Consider the following 19,428-nt stretch of genomic DNA (forward strand, 5'->3'; position numbering starts at 1 on the left):
TTCTGAAATCAAAAGAGCTCTGGAACCTGTAGAAATTCTACCCTGTTCTTGGTATTGGGGGTATACAAAGATTCAGATCTCTTTTTCCTCCGTTCCTCGGTAGGAAATTTACTGTCTGCTCAGGTACATGAGACACACGACTGTGAAGTCAAATAGCAGAATGGGACGATGCTACAAGCAGTGTCACCCAGGGGATATGATGTGCCAAGTGTCAAGTAAATAGCAGGAAGAAGAAATGTGTGTTCCTCCAAAGGCTGGCAGTCACAAAGGGTTGGAAGGGCCAGGGAAGCTACTTTTCCCTCCTCTTCCTTTCCTTCCTCCCAGTTCCAGGCACTGGGGGATACAGGGAGGAAGAAAACAGAGATCTCTACCCTCCAGGAACTTGCATTCTAGTGGGGGAAGACAGACAATAAACAAAATAAATAAAAATAATCGAGTGTATAGGACAGTGACAAGTGCTATGGAAAGAATAAAACAGGGAAAAGGATTCAGGATGGTTGTCAGGGTGTAATTGAAATTTGGTGGTCAGGGAAGGCCCCACAAGGAAGGTGTCTTGAGGAAAAACTGAAGGAGGTGAGGGAGGGATCCATGCAGGTAACTGGAGGAAGAGCCTTCCAGGCTGAGGGAGTAGTTATCCAGTGCCTACTGTGTGCCCCGCGTGACAAGATAGCAATACGTGGCTATTTGCGAAACCATCTTCGACAAACCTTTAACACCTACTACAAAGAATGAGAGTGTTTCTTCCTTTCCCAGGAGATGATAGGTTGAAGGTGCATGGCGGAAGGTTGCATAGAAGCAACAGCAACATTTGCATTTTTGAAAGAAGCAGTCTCTTAACCCAAATGGGGCGGATGGGAGCCTAGTAATGACTTTCCAGTCAGTGTGATGGAGGAGTTGTAGAGGGAGGGGAACATAATGAAAACGGGACAGGGAGATTTTGTTACCAAGCACTCCTTCGTTCACAACCTAGGCCAGCCGACCTGCCCTCTGCAAAGATTCTGGGTGGAGATGCTTCCACGGGTACTAGGCCAGCTGTGCTCCTGGAAGGTGTACACCAGGAGCAGCTCCCCAGAAGGTGTTAGATACCATTTGAGACTCATTACGCTGTCCAGAGTGCCTTAGATTACCAGGCAAAGTTGCCTCTGGCAAGGTTTAGAGAAGGAAGGACTGTCCTTCCAGGCTAGCCTCTGTAATCAGACTCTGGAGGAGTCTGCCTCCCTATAAAATACTACAAAAGGAGGCTACAGCTAAGGGGTTATTGGGCTCTTGGCTTCACTGTGAATGAGTTCCATCTCCTAGCACCAGAGAGACCTCCCGGTGCCTCAATTCTTTCATGCCTAAAATAGGAATAATAATAGTAGTACTTACCTCATAGGGTGTTCTGAGACTCACAGCCCTCAATTGGTGATAGCTATCGTTACTTAGAGTTAATTATTATTAGTAGCAATACTTCCTCAGAATTGTTGCATGGATTGCAATATGTCCAAATAAACAGATTTTAAGGGTTCCCTGAAGACTGGCAGTAGGGTTGCAGTATCTGTAGAGGTTAAGAGTGGAGGGTCTCGGCCTGAATGCCTGAGTTTGCATCCAGGATGGCCACTTAGGGGCTGTGTGCCCTTGGACAAGTTACTTAACCTCTCTGAGCTTCTCTTTCCTCATCTTTCAAGTGAAAATAATAATTGTGCACATTTCACTACCTGGAAGGAGGCTGGGCCAGGCTTTCTACAGCCAGAGCATCTGTGCTGTCCAAAGGGCCTGGCAGTGAGGGAATATTCTTCTACTAATAGAATACTTATGAATACTGATACTTTAGAATACTAATGGGATAATTACGTTATTATAGTAACAGCACCTACCTCAAAGGGTTATTATGAGGAAAAAGCGCTTGCAGAGGGCTTTACCACAGTGGCAATAACTATATGCCATTATCATTTTTCTTATCCCTATTCTGTAGATGAGGAAATTGAGGCCCAGAGAGGTGAAGAGACAGGATGCCAGGAGCATGCAGCTAGTCGTGGCAGGGCTGGCACTGGAACCCAGGGGTTCCGCCCGGTGCCCCGCAGCTGCCCAGCCTGGGAACTAGACAACTCCTCTCCCTGCCCTCCCCACTCCACCCCGGAAGGCACCCTGGGAACGGAAAGCTGGCCGCCCTCCCAGTCCCAGGAGCTCCAGAGTCCTGGAGCCCTGACCCCGCTCCACCCTCCCCCATCCCTAGAACAAAGTACACTCGGCCGCGGGAACATTCCAGCCCCCAGAAGGCCAGGCGGGGTGGCGGCCGGGCTCCCGGAGCTGTGCCGGGCGTCTGCGGCCCCGGTCCAGCCCCGCGGTGCCCCTGCCCGACGCCCTCCCGGCTTCTGCGCCAGCCGAGTGTGCAGACGCAATTGCACCGGAGGAATTCTGTCTTCTCTTCCCTCACCGCCGGGACACAAAACTGAAAAGGCACGGGACGCGGTGGGCGGAGCAGATGCCGAGCAGGGCGCTGGTCCCCGCGGGCGCCGAGCGGGAGCTGAGTTCTCGGCGGCGCCAGCGCTGGGCAGAGCTGGCTCCAGGGCGCACTGGGCCCCCCCCCGCCTCACTTTACTTCTTTATAAGAAATTAACGCACCCTTTTGTTTAAAAAAAAAAAAAAAAGGACAAGTAGAACTAGGAGAAAGCTCTCCATTCATCCTACCACTCTGAGACAACTGCGATTAATTTTGGTTATGTCCTTGCAGACAGTTCTATGCACAAAAGCACACGGTTGTATATTGACATAAAAGGGATCGTGCTGCTATAGTTTGTTTTTAAAGTAACAGACTTTAGGTTTGGGAGCAGTTTTAGGTTTACAGCGAATTGAGGACAGAGTGCAGGGTCCCTCTATCCCCTTGTTCCCACCCTCACAGTTTTCCACTATTAGTAACATCTTGCTTTGGGGTGGTACTTTTGTTACAATTGATGGACCAACACTGATACACTATTATTAACTAAAGCCCGTAGCTTAATTAAGGTTCACTCTTTGTGCTGTAAAGTTCAAAGTTTTGATAAATGCATAACGCGTCCTGTGTCCACCACTACAGTAGCATACAGAATAGTTTTACTACCCTAAAAATCCCCTGTGCTCTGCCAATTCATCCCTCCCCCTGAGACCCCTTGCGGCCACTGATCTTTTTACGGTTTCTCTAGTTTTGCATTTTCCAGAACGCCTCATGGCTGGAGTCACACAGTAAGTAGCCTTTCCAGGCTGGCTTCTTTCACTTAACAATATTCTTTTAAGCTTCCTCCATGTCTTTTCATAGATTAATAACTCATTTCTTTTTATCGCTGAATAATACTCCATTGTATGAACGTACCACTGTTTATCCATTCACCTCTGGAAGGACATCTTGGTTGCCTCCAGTCTTTTGGCAGTTATAAACAGGCTGCTGTAAATATTCATGTGCGGGTTTATTGTACTGTTTTCTAGCTTGCTTTTCTAAGTTATGTTCTGAATGGCTTTTGGTGTTATAAATATAGATGTCTGTCAGCATTTTAATGGCTACATACAATCCTAGCACAGTTTATTTAACCAGCTCCTTTGTTAAACATCTAGATTGTTGCCTCTAGTCTCATAAATCTGTTCTAACTAGTTGGTCTACACCATATCTTGTGGTTAAGGCTTGGCTGACTGAGTCCTGTGTTCAAATCCTAGATACCCCACTTACTGAGTGAACCTGGGCCAAGTTTTTAATTCCCTAGGACTTGGTGAAATCGAAATAGAAGTTGTACTTATGGTGAGGATTAAATGAGCTGATACATGCAAAGTATTTAGAATAGTTTAGAACCCAGTACATATAAACTCATAATAAAATTCAGCTCTTATAATTTATTATCTGTTGCGCACCTACCATGTGTCCTGAGCTAGCGATTGTGGAAGTTTTCAAAGACTAAATCATATGTGTGATCTTACCTTCAAGGAACTTTGAATCAGCTCCTGATGCGGGATAATGCAAAGCAGAGCAATACTGATTCCTTATGTTGTTTTCTCTGTGCCAGGTACTGTTCTGGGGCTGGGAGAAAGCAGGGCTGGCATTTGAACAGAGGTCTGGTCTAATGACCATACTACTCTGCCTCTCTGTACATGTAGTTCCAATACAAAAGGCGAAGCAAGATGTGTCCTAAGAAAGTGGAGATGAAGTGTGAGAATTCAAGGGACCCAGTGATGGCTTCCACCTGGGCATACCAGGTAAGGCTTTATGTTAAAATCCATTCCCTTAACACCAGAAGACCTTATCTGTACCAGGCACAGCCCCCAGCACTGGATAAATAAAGAGGCAAATAAGGGACTTCCCTGGTGGTCCAGTGGTTAAGACTCCATGCTCCCAGTGCAGGGGGCCAGGGTTTGATCCCTGGTCAGGGAACTAGATCCTGCATGCCGCAACTAAAGATCCCTCATGCTGCAGCTAAGACCCGGCACAGCCAAATAAAAAATAAAAAAGAGGCAAATAAAACCAGTGGGGAGTTCTGGTGGGAGAGATCAATGACAGGTTGTGATACAAGCCACAAAGGAAATACAGGCTGCCATGTTGGGTACAGGAGGGTGTAGTGGAGGCTACGCCTTAGGGTGGGCGGGGAAGGCACCTGGAAGGAGGTGACTTTGAAACACTGAAAACTGTGGGGTGAGGAACCAGCCACATGAGGAGTTGTGTGGGATATTATAGCAGCAAGAAGGAGCAAAGGTGTGGAGGTAGAAGGGGGTTTTGGGTGGGGTCTGATTCTGTCAGAAGCCAGTGTGTGAGGAGCTCAGGGAGCAAGGGGAAAATGACTAAAGACGAAGCTGCAGAGTAGAAATGGACCTGTTTCTAAGAACTTTCCAACTTAAAAGAACTCCTGAGAGTGACTGGGCGGCCTGGGACAAGAGCATCTACTCTGTGTGTACCTGCTAGGGACCAGGCTCCATAATGGGCTGTTCAGGGAGTACTGTGTTCAACCTTTCTAAGAACTTACTCTACAGGTGAGGAGACTTAGGCTTGAGTTTTATTCCAGGTGCAATGGGAAGCCATTGAAGGGTTTTAAGCAAGGAAGTAGCATGGCTGGGTTGATATGGCAACAAGATCCAGCTGGCTGCTCTGTGGGACATGGCGTGCAGGTTTGCAAGGAACAGAGGGACGAGTGCAGGGACTCTGCAGTCAGCCAGGTGAGGGGGGAGAGAGAGAGAGAGAGGGAGAGAGGGAGGGAGGGAGGGAGAGAGAGAGAGAGAGAATGGAGATTTGGCTAGTGTGGATAATGGAGAGCGAGCTGGATCAATTTGAGCCATTTGAGATTGAGAGGAGATGTTGATGAATTGGACTGGTAAGGAGAGGAAGGAAGCTGGTATGTGCTTATTTAATTTATTTATTTATGGCTGTGTTGGGTCTTCATTGCTGTGTGCGGGCTTTCTCTAGTTGTGGCGAGCTGGGGCTACTCTTTGTTGCAGTGCGCGGGCTTCTCATTGCGGTGGCTTCTCTTGTTGCGGAGCACGGGCTCTAGGCACATGGGCTTCGGTAGTTGTGGCACGCGGGCTCAGTATTTGTGGCTTACGGGCTCTAGAGCATGGGCTCAGCAGCTGTGGCGCGCGGGCTTAGTCGCTCCGCGGCATGTGGGATCTTCCCGGACCAGCACTCGAACCCGTGTCCCCTGCATTGGCAGGCGGATTCTTTTTTTTTTTGCGGTACGCGGGACTCTCACAGCTGTGGCCTCTCCTGTTGCGGAGCACAGGCTCCGGATGCGCAGGCTCAGCAGCCATGGCTCACGGGCCTAGCCGCTCCGCGGCATATGGGATCTTCCCGGACCGGCGCACAAACCCGTGTCCCCTGAATCGGCAGGCAGACTCTCAACCACTGCGCCACCAGGGAAGTCCTATGCTCATTTGAAATGATTCAGATAATTCAAGAAAGTATAAGAAGAAACAATTTAAAATTCTCTGAAATCCAACTTCCCAGAGAGAGAACTACTGTTAACTTTTATTGGAACACCCTTCTGGACATCTTTCTATACCCAAATAGGATAAATAAATGGGCTCTTTCAGTTGTAAAAACAAGGATCCACTCAAGCTAACTTATGTAACAAGTATTTTGCTGTGAGGACTCAGGGGTATCTCCCAGAATTGTAGCCAGTCAGGCTTCACGAGACGTGGAAAGAGTGCAGAAAGCCAGGAACTCAGGTTGTTCTCTTTCCTCTGCTTCTCTCTGCCTGCCTGCTCTGGTCTTCGCAGCGTTTTGGTTGACTAAAAAGCACACACCTGCCATAAGTTCCTTCCCTGACTTTGATCTCTGCCCCTGAGTCAAGAACCTAACGAGGGTGAGCTGACATCACTCTGCCAGAGATCCCATTTTCTGGAAGAGGGAATGGGATCCAGTGCACTAGTGATGGGATGGTCCATCCTTTATACCATGGAGAGAGGACATAGGTACAGAGGCAGGGAGGCTGTTTGGTGGCAGGAAGATGAGATATTTCCCTAGGTTGCTTCTTTTATCTCAAGGAAATGAGTGAGGTTGTCAGCTGAGAAGCTGAGAGTAGAGTGGGGACAGGTATGGGGGGTTTATTAAAAGGTGAGAAGAAATGAAGTAGTTATCTCTGAAAGCGGAGATGTGAATTTATGAGGATTAGTGCGGATGACCCACTTGAAGTTTGTGGTCATGAATTTAAAGAGAGATTAGTGGGTGCAACTGTGTTTTCCTCCAGCCACATCTGGGTGCTCAGGCGTGAGTGTGAGGTGCAGGGAATTAGCTTTTACCATTTTTCAGGACAATAAGATGAGGAAGAGAGGGGCAAGGAGTAAAGTGATGTGGAACAGTGACAGTCACAACAGTGATACTATTTAGAGAAACAGGGATGGGGGGTGTGGGACGGAGCCTGTGGGTGGTGTGAAAAACAATGATCATACAGATGAGTTCAAGGAAATTCAAAAGGTCTCTACAGCTGAAGTAAGATACAGATGAAGAAACTGGAAGATGAATCTGAAATGAGGTGTTGATAAACCTTGTATGCAATATTAAAGGACTATTGAAATTTTGTCTATAGGAATGGGGGATTCTCATGATTTTAAACAGAGGTTCCACAAATATACTGTTTGTCTTCAGTTTAATAACCATCTTACTCATACCTCCATACCTCCTCTCATTAATTACTACTCTCCTTACTGCCCTCTCTACACACAGGGGCATTCTATATCTGAGCCCTTATTCCAATGAGCTTTTTCTGAAATTCCCACCCCACTCTTCTCTTCCAATCCAAGTCATGTATTTATTTTCAAATCTAACTCAATGGCATAACTTAAATGTCATGATCTTAGCTTACTATCTTTCTTCATGCCCCCCTCATATCTGTTTTATTTTAAGTAATTAATGCATACATACATGAGCACAGTATTGATAATTGTGCCTTGTAATGCTGGTTGTTTATTATAATTATATGCAGTGTACCTGTTTATTTGTTTAATTTTCATATGTGTCTGAAACATGTGTCTAGACTTTATAATCAGAATATTTGATGGAATAACTACAGTACGTTTTGTTTTGTTTTATTGGGGAGTTGTGTTGTTTTGCTTTATAATAAAAGAATCACTATTGATTCTGTTGAAAAATATCAGATTGAGAAGCCATTATGTAAATATTTCCCTCTATATAAACTTACACATCAAAAGCAAAAATCTTTTCTTAAAGACTCTATAGTCTAATTTTCAAGTTTTATACATCTTCTCAGCCTCCTCAGTAAATAGATTATAAACTGCCAAGGATGGAGATCAATTTTCTATATTTCTATAACTCCTACTGAATATTAGATATATCTTAATTTGTCTTAACTTATACTTCTTCATTTTACTTTTTCATGCTGAATAATTACTTCCCTCTATTCGTGCAGCACTCATCAAGTCTTCTGAGGCAGTATTATCTTTAAGGCTGGAAGATTCCTTTGCTAGAGTCTATCCATGTGGGAATTAGGACTAAAAAGAATTCATGTTATAAATGTTTGGGTCTTCCCTGGTGGCGCAGTGGTTGAGAGTCCGCCTGCCGATGCAGGGGACGTGGGTTCGTGCTCCGGTCCGGGAAGATCCCACATGCCGCGGAGCGGCGAGAGGCCCGCGTACCGCAAAAAAAAAAAAGAAAGTAACAGTTTTGTATAAAAACCCATAAAAGTTTTCTTAGTAACTGATATACTTTTTTATTTTAAAGTATCTTTAAAAAATCACAATAGTGTATCACTTGAATAAATTTAAAGTTTCTATTTCATGTCTTAGCTAAAATTAAAATTTATAAAATGGTACTTAATGGTAATTAAACCTTCCCTATTAATTTGTTTGCCTACTCCACTGCAAGTAAGGACAAGAGATACCTTCCAGGAAAGTATGAATAGAAAAAGGAAAATTAGTTTTGCTGCAATATCTACCATTATTGAATCACTCACATTATTGAGTTGAGTTGGCAGATGAAGCTGCAAGAAAGTGAGGTTAGAAGCATTCAAAGATTTATTAAAATCTTTTCATTTATAGCAGGGAGCTTATAAAAATTCAGGAGTCTGGGTCTGAACAGCAGAAATTCTGATCTGAATTTTATCAAACCGCTTGCGACAAATGCTATAGTTACACAGTCAGCCTCTCCCATTACAAAGTACTATTCCACATAGTATCACTGTGGAATCGAAAAGGATAATGAAGAAAATGAGATGAGCAAAGTGATGGGCAATGAAAGTGTTGGGGAGTCTCCCTGGGGTTGGAGAATTTGAGTCAGGATACAAGAATAAGCAAGCTGGAAAGATTGGAAGGAATGGCCAAAGAGTGGGATGCTGGAAACTAATTTAAAATGTAGTGAAAGTGTTGATGACAGTCAAGGGCATGACCATGGCAGTGGGAGGAGGAGGTTGCATGGAGGACAAGATAGTTGGAGGTGAAGAAATCAGGAAACTGGATTACCAGACTCTCACCTGCTCCCTAGGGATTCTCACCTGGTGGTATTCACACCCCTTGTGTAGTCCCTCTCACATTCAATAGAGCTGACCTGTGTAACTAATGACTGTGTATGACTTCCAAGGTTACCTTGTGAAAGACTTGTGGCTTCTGCTTTCCTCTCTCTTGGGAGAAGCCAGCCACCCATGGTACCCATGTGGTGTGGACCAACCCATGCTAACTTGCCAGGCACATTTGTGAGCCACCTCGGGAGCCAGGTTTCCTGCTCCAGTTAAGCCTTCCGTCGACTGTGGCAGCTCCAGCAGACAGACTGCACATCCTCAGAGACTCTGAGCCAGAATCACTGGTCTAAGGTGCTTCTGAATTCTTGACCCAGAGAAACCGTCTGAGATAATAAATGCTCATTGTTTGAAGTTTTGTGGTCATTTTGTTACACGACAGTAAGTAAGTGATGTGGAACCCGAAAAGCTAAGATGTTGTATGGGTCTTTGATGGATGTTGGTTGAAGAGGCTGAGAGCCAGGCCCTAAATGTTCAAGGAGTGAGGCAGAGTAGCCAGGAGGCTGGGAAAGACTTCAATAGGAACAGTGGTGGTATAGTCTAAGGACAGAAACTTCAAGGGAAAAGGGGTTTGTAGAAAAAAGGAAGGATAATTAGTCTAGAAAAGGTAAAGAAGAGCAGGGAAGACCCCCACCCTACCTCTGGGCCTGTGTAGGGGAATAATCAGCTGCTACATGAGAGGGTTGCAAGAAAAGCCATGTCCCCAGGCAGAACCAGATTTTAGTGCAAGCAGGAAGGGGAAATGAATGTTTGGAGAAGAAGTCCAGGATTTAGGGCATTTTGCTGAGGGTGAGCCATGAGTTCCAGTGTCAGAGTGGAAGAATGGAGGAAGTAGGAAGGGTGGGAAATTGGATTAGATAAGGGATGTGCATCAGAGTCTGAGCAGTGATGGATGGCCATCAATAGATTTTGAGTTTTATTGCTTTTTATATTGAAAATCTATCATATGGTTATATGACTCTTCTTTACCCTGTCCACATGGTAAGTTTTAATCATTAATTTTCAAATTTATACCAACCTTGCATTCTTGGAATAACACAGACTTTCAGGATATATTATCTTCCATATATATTGTTGAATTCATTTTGCTGTTATTTTGTTTAAGGTGTGTTCATTAGTGAGATTGACTTATACCTTTCCTTTCATTTATTATCCTTGTTAGATTTTAGTAACAAGGTTATGCTGGCCTCAGAATTTGAGTTTGGGTATGTTTCCTCTTTTCTATTCTCAGAAGTGTATGTGTAATTGTGGTATTTTTCTTTCTTAAATATTTATTAGAATTTGCCAGTGAAGCCATCTGGGAATGGAGTTTTCTTTGTTGGAAGATTTAAATTGTAAATTAAATTTCTTTAATATATATAGTATTATTCAGATTTTCTGTTCCTTCTTTTGTTGGTTCTTGTAAGTTGTAGTTTTCTGAGAACTTTCTCAACTCCCTTAAAATTTTAATTTATTTGAAGACATCAAGTTGTAACTTTATAATGTCTATAGGATCTGTAACAATGTCCTTTTTCGTTACTAATATTGGTAATTCATGCCTTCTTTTTTTTGTTTATCAATTTTCCTAGTGACTTTTATATTTTACTAATATTTTCACAGAATGTTCTTTTGACTTTGATCAATCATTTATTGTAAGTTTGTTTTTTGTTGCATTAATTTCTGCTCTTTATGGATTCCTTTATACTTTAAAAAATATAATTCGTTGAAACTTAGAGTTACCATATGACCCAGCACTCCACTTCTAAATGTACCCAAGAGAAATGGAAACATATGTTCACACAAAAACTTGTACACGAATGTTCATAGCAGCATTAGTCATAATTGCCCCCAAATGGAAATAACCCAAATGCCACCAACTGATAAATGGCAAAACAAAATGTGATATATTCATACTGTATTAGTCTGCTAGGGCTGCCAGATTGGGTGGCTTAAACAACAGAAATTTATTGTCTCACAGTTCTGGAATCTGGAAGTCCAAGATCAAGGTTTGGCAGTTTTGATTTCTCCTGATGCCTCTCTCTTTGTCTTGTAGATGAATGCTTTCTCCCTGTGTCCTCATGGGGCCTTTTCTCAGTTCATGTGCATCCTTGGAGTTTCTTTCTCTTATAAGGACACAAGTCCTATTGGATTAGGGCCCCACCTTTCTGACCTCATTTAACCTTAGTTACCTCCTTAAAGTCCCTGTGTCCAAATAAGTTACTTTGAAGGTTAGGGTTTCAAAATATGAATTTGAGAGGAACACAATTTAGTCCATAATAATATTATTACATGTTTGTTAATTTTTATTGCTGTATAGAAATTCTTTGTGTGAATATACTATGTTCTATTTATCTATACTACTGTTAATGGGCTTTTGGCTAGTTTCTAATTTGAGGTTATTATGAATAGTGTTTCTAGGAACATTCTGTCTTTTGGATGAACATTAAAATCTCTGTTGGATATACACCTAAGAATTGCTGGGTTCATTAAGTATTCTTATTTTCAGCTTTACTAGATACTGCCAAACACTTTTCCCATACATTAATTTACACTCTTACCAGTGGTTACTGAGAGTTCTGTTTGTTCTACATCTTTGTCAACACTTGATATTACCTGGGGTTTTTTTTTCCCATTTTTTTTAGTCAATTCTGGAGGTAGTGTGGAATATCTGATGATTTTAATTTATATTTCTGTCGTGACTAATGAAGTTGAATAGCTTTTCTGTGTTTATTGGCTGTTGGAATGTAATTTATTGTGAAGTGCCATTTTCTTATTGATTTGTAGGGATTTTAAATATATTCCGGCCATATGAATACATCCTCTGTTATTGAAAATATCTTCTTGCACACTGTAGTTTGCCATTTTATTCTCTTTCAACTAGCAAATACTTTTACTCTTAATACAGTCCAATTTATCATTTTCCTTATATAGTTAGCCTAGTATTTTGGTCCTATTTAACAAATCTTTGCATACTCAAGGTTGTGAAGATGTTCTTTTATGTTTTCTTCTAAAAGCTCTTTTGTTTTTAAAAGTTCATATTTGGATCTGCAGTCTGTTGGAATTATTTTTCATGTGTAATGTAAGATAGGGACCAAAATTCTTTCTTCCGTATGGACATCCAATAGCCCAAGACCATATATTAAAATAGTTTCCTTTCCCTGATGTACTGCAGTGTTACTTTTTCTATAAATTATGTGAGTGAATAAGTATGAATTGGATTCTGTTTATTGGTTTATTTGTCTATGTTAGGATTGATATATTTTTATCATTCTATTTTCATCTTCTATTAACTTGAAAATTATATATTTTTAAATTATTCTATTAGTGGTTACCCCAATGATTATAAATAAACCTCTGATTTATCAAAGTCTAATATTACTAGGTAGTTTTACCTTCTTCCCAGATAATGTAGGAAATTTAGAACACTTTAACTCCATTTATCATCTTTCCCAACTTATGTGTGATTTTTTAAAATGCATTTTAGTTCCATATGTACTTCAGACCTCACAAGACATTATTATTGCTTTTGGCAATTGGTAGTCAATTAGATTTTTCTATATATCTGTTTCTTTTGTTGTTCTTCATTTCTTCCTGCATCTCTGTACTTCCATCGGATACCTTTTCCATCTGCCTGATGAAAACACTTTAATGTTTACTTTGAATCAGATCTGTGATGAATTCTCTTGATTTTTATTTATCTGAAAATGTTTTTATTTCATCTTCAATCTTGAGTGTTTCTGCTGGGTGTAATATTTTAGTACTCTGATGGTATTATCACATTGTATTTTAGACTTCATTGTTTTGTTAAGATCTTATATGTCATAATTTTTCCTTCTTTGAAAGAAAGCTGTCTGTTCTCTCTTCTAAGATTTTCTTTGTGCTTGAGTTTATGATTTTTCTAGGTGTGGTTTTCTTTTTTAAATCCTCTATGGGAGTTGGTAGTAATTCTTGCATCTGTGACTTGATATCTTTAATCAGTTTTGGAAAATTCTCAGCCATTATCTCTTCCAGTATTGCTTCTGCATCACTTCTCTCTCTTTTACATATGGGACTCCATTATACATATGTTAGGCCTTCTTAATGTATTGCTTGCTTTCACTTCTATATTTTATTTATTTTTGACTCTTCATGCAATCTGGATATTTCTTCAGTTCTATTTTTTAGGTACATTAATTCTCTCCTCAGGTTTGCCTAATCTGCCATTAATTCCACACATTAAGTGTTTATTTGCCAGTTATGGTATTTTTCATATCTAGAATTTTTATTTTGTCCTTTTTTATGGTTTAGTTCTTTGATGAAGTTTTGAGGGGATACGAAGAGTTACTTAGTACATTCTCAAGCAGGTAGACTCTTGCCACAGGACTGGCTTTGGAATCATCTGAGGATCTGTTGGAACATGGACAGTGCCCTGTGAACAGCTCTCTATTGACCAACAAATAGCTTCTTGGTTTGGAAGCTTCAAGATGAGTTGGTTTGGAAGTTTCAAAATGAGTAGGCAGCATCTTGTTTGGAAGCCTGCTACTCTGATTGAAAAGGGTAAAAACAAATTGGCTCAGTGGTCTGAATTGCATGTTGTTTGCCTCCATGTTTGGGCTTTTACTGACTTGTAGGCAGTGGTCAATGGCCCAGCCTTATGGTTAGGCAGAAGGACAAAGGAAAACAGGCCTGTGAAAGAGATACCCATATGGAAGTCATCTTGGGAATTTGCATTAAAATAGGACATACCGATGCCCATCTTATTTGTGCCTGGGTTGTCATTTATAAAGGTGACCGAGTGATGACACTTAGAGATCAATGCCATTGAAAGGAGATTTTTATCACTTACAGTTCCTGAGAGGAGGGGGCTTGTTATGCCATACACTAGTGTTGATCAGGAGACAGAAAGGAGCAAAGGGAAGGCATAGGTCACAACTTTTATTGGGGTTTCTGTGGGAAATGCAAGGCAGGCCAACATAAATAGCTTAGGACTGGCAAGTTTGAAAAGTTCCAATAAGCTTTGGAGCATGGGGGCTGTCTCTAGTAGTCTGGTATCTGACCCTGGGATGGTTTAGGGCAGGGGAAATATTGGTTTGGTGTGTGAGAGTGAGATAAAGAGGTGATTCAGGGTATGTACTCTGGATCACAGGGGAGATTTAAACCACTTTGGCTGTTAGTTTGGCCCTGTGATTAATGGATGCCAAACAGACAAATACAGAATCTAAGAACACACAGTTTCATGATCAGAAGGTCATTGGAGCTAGCACGTAGATATCCTGGTGTGCTCACTTGAGGTGGCCACCTAGGTCCATGAAATAAATGGATATGGGAGCTGCAAAAATGCAGATATGGGCTGAATTTAGGTATATTCCTCTTGCATCCTCTGAGGCACGAAATGCCTGTAAGAACTGTTCTATCTACCAAAAAGAGAGGCAGAGACTGCAGATACCTATGTGATGCCGAAAACTTGGCCTCTGTGCACCAGTGCCGAGTTAAATCTTGGAGACAGAGTGTTAGGTGAAGTAGGAAAGGATAGCTTTATTGCTTTGCCAGGCAAAGGGGGCCACAGCAAGCTCCTGCCTTTCAAAAGTGTGTGTCCCAACCCTGGAGGTTTTGGTGAGGAGTTTATAGCAATAGTTCAAGGGTGGGGTTGTGGTAAGATTAGGGTGTGTGCCGGGCCTGCACTCCTTTAATCTCATCTCAGGTGGTCTCCTAATCTTGATGAGCTTCTCTGGTTCCTTTAATCTTCACTCAGGTTGTTTCTTGGCTGCTCCTCCCTTGTCTCTGCATCCCTTCCCTTCCCCGACTAGCAACTGTTCACATCTGCCCTTTGGAACCCAGGGAAGATCATGGAGTCTGGAGTCTAAAATCTGTTCCCTACAAACAAGAAATGGGAGACAGAAAGGCTTCCATGCCCAGGAGCCTCACAGGGTCCTTCTCGATTTCACATGGGGAAGATTCCTTGGGGGGAAGGCAAACGGGACTGATACTGGTAGCACTGGGAGTCTACAAACGGGTCCTGACAAGAACAAACACTTACTCTGGTTTGGGCTTTGCATACCCAGCTGTAGATGCAGATGTTCAGGGTACTGTAAAAGAACTGGAACAAAGACAATGTTATTGAACACAAGTTCATGTGCCCGATGCACAGTGAGGCCAAACGAACTGAAATGTTGGCGTTTGGAGCCGAGAAAGGTTTATTGCAGGGACAAGCAAGGACAATGGGTGGCTCATGCTCAAAAAACCCGAAATTCCTGAAGGTTTTGGGGGAGAAGTGTTATAAGCAAAATTTAGGATGAGGGCTGCAGGGTGTGTGACTTTCTTCTGATTGGTCGGTTGTGAGGTAACAGGACAGTGTTCCAGGAATCTTGTGCCCAGCCTGAAGTTATTACGCTCCACCTGGGTGGGGGCCTTAGTTGCTGCAGAAGAACTCAAAGATATTTTTATGTATATTCCTTGAGGAGGAGCCAGGACCCTGCCCCAAGGCTGCACTATTATTTTTTGACTGCTTCTCCCTTGTTTCTGCATTCCCTCACTTCCTGATGAGCAACTGTTTGAACCTGTCCTTTGGAACTCAGGGAAGGTCATGGTGGCTGAATGAAGCCTATTTCCTACAAACAAGAAATGGGGGACACAGAAAGGATTTGTACCCGGGAGGCCCACAGGGTCCTGCTTGGTTTCAATAACAAGAGATGATATTGTCTCTTAGCTTATACCAGATACCTGAAAGTGTGACGCCATGTATTTCTGGGGCCACTCCTGCTTTTGACATGATCATACAGAAACCTGCAAACCCGAGTGACCTTGCCCTGGGACACATTTTGGTCATATGATACGACAATGAACTAGACTAATTGTTAGTAACTGAAGGGGACTCTAGTAATGTGCCAATATCTTTTTATTCTTATTTTTCAGGTTACATCTACTGTAGTGTGATAATAATGTAACATCAGTATTGTTTGTAAGAGTATAATAATGATATTGATGGCCAAGTGTGTTGGGAAATTGAGTTAAAAGCCTCCTATCCCTATCCTGCACTGGCTCTTCCTTACGTTAGGCATATTCATGTTGGAATGTTGCTGTATATGTTGTATAAATGTTACACCAAATGTAGATGCTTAGGTAGGGTTGATTGTTTTGTTATGTGAGAACCATAACCAAAGATGGGGCAGAGTGGGGTGAAGGGGTGGGGGGTGGCCTGTGTTTATAAGAAAGAATTTGTCTGGTCTTTGTCCAGCATTCCTGGCACAGAGCTTCTAAAACCCTTGGAATTTCCCAAGGGATCAGAATGTCTTTGTAATTCATGAGCTGTTGGATCACAACTGAGTTTATGCTAATGAGATGACTCAGGGTGAGCCTGTAGATAGCCTCACGTCAGGGACTGATTGAGACTGTGATATTAGCCTGACCTCTCCACCTCCAGGGAGGGGATGGGGCCTGGAGATTGAGTTCAGTCACGTGGCTAGTGATTTAATCAAACTTGCCTGTGTAATGACACCCCAACAAAAACTGAGACACTGAGCTCCATGGAGCTTCCTGGTGGTTGACACATCCGCGCACCCGGAGAGTGATATGCCCTGATTCTAGGGGCAGAGTGCATAGAGCATTATGTTCGGGGACTTCCCAAACCTCACCCTATATCTCTCTCTTCATTTGGCAGCTCCTTTATAATAAAACTGCAGTCATAAGTATTGTGCCTTCCTGAGTTCTGTGAGTCATTCTAGTGAAATATTGGACCTGAGGGAATTGTAGGAACGCTCAAATTTGTAGCCAGTTGGTCAGAAGTGCAGTGGCCTGGGGACAACCCCACAACAGGTGTGGCTTGTGTCTGAAGTGAGGCACAGTCTTTGTGGGAACTGGCCATTCCCTTAAACCTGTAGAGTTCGCTGCCAACTCCAGGGGGTCATTATCAGAGTTGCATCTCGGGGCACCAGTTGGTGTCAGAAGAGACTCTGATATTATCCCTTGCCCCAAAGGCTGACAAATACTCTGCTCGCTTCTCAACCTCTCAAATAAATGCCTTTTCTGGACTCATCTGATGCCCACTGGGGAAAGGCAACACTAAACCCTGAGCTTACCTCTCTAGGTTTTCTTTTTCTGGATTTTGACCCTCTAAGTTTTCATCGCCTTATTAGATCTTCAATCCTCCAATCAGATGTTTTTCATATTCTGCCCAGATTTTCTGATTGTCCTCAGTTTGGTCTGTGAATCCAGTCTATTCATTAATGGAAACATAAATCTCTCTTTTCATAGATTTTTTTTTCATTGTGATTAAATACATATTAACTTAAAATGTATCATTTAAACCATTTTTAATGTGTATAATTCAGTGGCATTTAGTGCATTTTCAGTGTTGTTTAATCATCACCACTACCTCGTTCCAGAACATTTTCATCACCTCAGAAGGAAACCCCACATCTCATACCAGGTACTCACCACCCCTTCTCCACCCAGCACATGGCAACCACTCATCTGCTTTCTGTCTCTATGGATTTGTCTGTTCTGGGCACTTCATGTAAATGGAATCATACAACATGGAGGCCTTTTGTGTCTGGCTTCTGTCATTTAGCATGTTTTCAAGGTCATGGATTTTTTTACATGTGTTTTCTTTGTTTTCAGAATTTTCTGCAGTTACTGTTTTTGATTTCCTCTTTGACTCAGAAGGCATTTAGAAGACTGTTTTCTAATTTTTATTCTATTTTTTATTATTCATTGGTCAGTTTTGATGCACTATAGTCGGAAAATATGACTGATTCTATTTGTTTTCTTTGTTTTTTTGTAAATCATTTTCTTTATGGCCTGTTGTACTATCAGATTTTGTGAAAGTCTCATGAGGGCTTGAAAATAAGATATGGTCTCTATGTTCAGGATATATATATATATATAGCTGTCTAACCTGCTAGTTAACTACCTCTCATCAATCTTATTAAAAATATTATTCAAAATCTCTGAATCACAGCTCATTTTTTGTCTGTCTGATTTGTAATAAGCACCTGATTACACTTTTATGTCTGTCTTTTATGTTTTTTGTCTGTCTGATTTGTAATAAGCACCTTATTACACTTTTATTTCTGTACTTATATCAGTATTATACTCTGTAAATTAATCCTTATAATTGTTATGTTTTTACTTTACATTTTTCAATGCTGTTATTTGTTATAGCATTCCTTAGCTTGAATTCAGCCTGTCACTCTTAACAGAATTCTTGCCTACTTTTTGTTTGTATTTACATACAATATGTTTGTTTCTCCATTAATACCAACCTTCCTGGGTTTTTTTGTTTTAGGTATATCTCTCGTTGATAACATACAACTGTCTTCCATTTTTTTTTAAACAGTGAGCTTATATTAGTTTTATTCATCCCTGCAACAGATCAGTTTCGTCTACTTCTGTCATATTTTGTGTTCTCTGCTTTTATGGTTCTGTGTGGTCTGTTTTTTGTTTGTTGCTTTCTGACAATCTGGAAGGTATTCAGACTGTTTTCTGTTCTACTGGTGGTTACCTTTGTAATTTTAAATACTGTGTTTAACCAATATTTTTCAATTTATTGTCTTCAGAGAAGAAACCGTATCGTTTATTCTCTCCTAAGAAAAATAAGAACATTGGTGATTTAAAGACTATTCCTTGCAGCTGCTTTGGAAAGCTGTATGGCAGTTCCTCAAAAAATTAAACAAAGAATTACCATACGACCCAGCAATCTCACTTCTGAGTATAGAAGTGAAAGCAGAAACTCTAACACACTCATACACCCATGTTCATAGCAGCATTATTCACGATAGCCAAAAAGTGGAAGCAGCCTGTGTGTCCATCAACAGGTGAATGGACATAAAAATGTGGGATTCGAATATTATTCAGCCTTAAAAATGAAGGCAATTCTTACACATGGTACAACATGGACAAACCTAGAAGACATTTTGCTAAATGAAAGAAACCAGTCACAAAAGGACAAATACTGTATGTTTCCTCTTATACAAGATTCCTAAAACAGTCAAGTACATAGAGACAGAAAGCAGGTGGGTGATTGCCAGGGCCTGGAGGAAGAGGGATGGGGAGTTAGTGTTTATTCGGTACAAAGTTACAGCTGGGAAGATGAAAAAGTTGTGGAGATGGATGGTGGTGACGGTTGCACAACAATGTGAATGTACTTAATGCCCCAGAATGGTACATTTTAAAAGGGTTAAAATGGTAAATTTTATTTATGTCTATTTCACCAAAATACAAACAAACAAACACCAATCTCTTTTCCTTCTATTCTCTCCCATCTTCTTTTTTTTTTTTTTCCCATCTTCTTTTTAAATGACAATTTTGAGATTCTTTCCCCCCATAACTTATCATCAACAACAACAATATTTTGTAGGCCTTTTTTTGTTGTTCACAATAACTATACCCATAGTATTATTTTCCTGGTAAATACAATCATTACAGCTATAAAAGGTTACTTATATCTTTATTTTTTTTAATTTTATTTTTTTATTTGTTGCGGTACACAGGCCTCTCACTGCCGCGGCCTCTCCCG

This window comes from Aethalodelphis obliquidens, unplaced genomic scaffold (assembly GCF_003676395.1).
Source record: "Aethalodelphis obliquidens isolate GAN/ISIS:26980383/991018 unplaced genomic scaffold, ASM367639v1 scaffold26, whole genome shotgun sequence".
In the NCBI taxonomy this organism is placed as follows: Eukaryota; Metazoa; Chordata; class Mammalia; order Artiodactyla; family Delphinidae; genus Aethalodelphis; species Aethalodelphis obliquidens.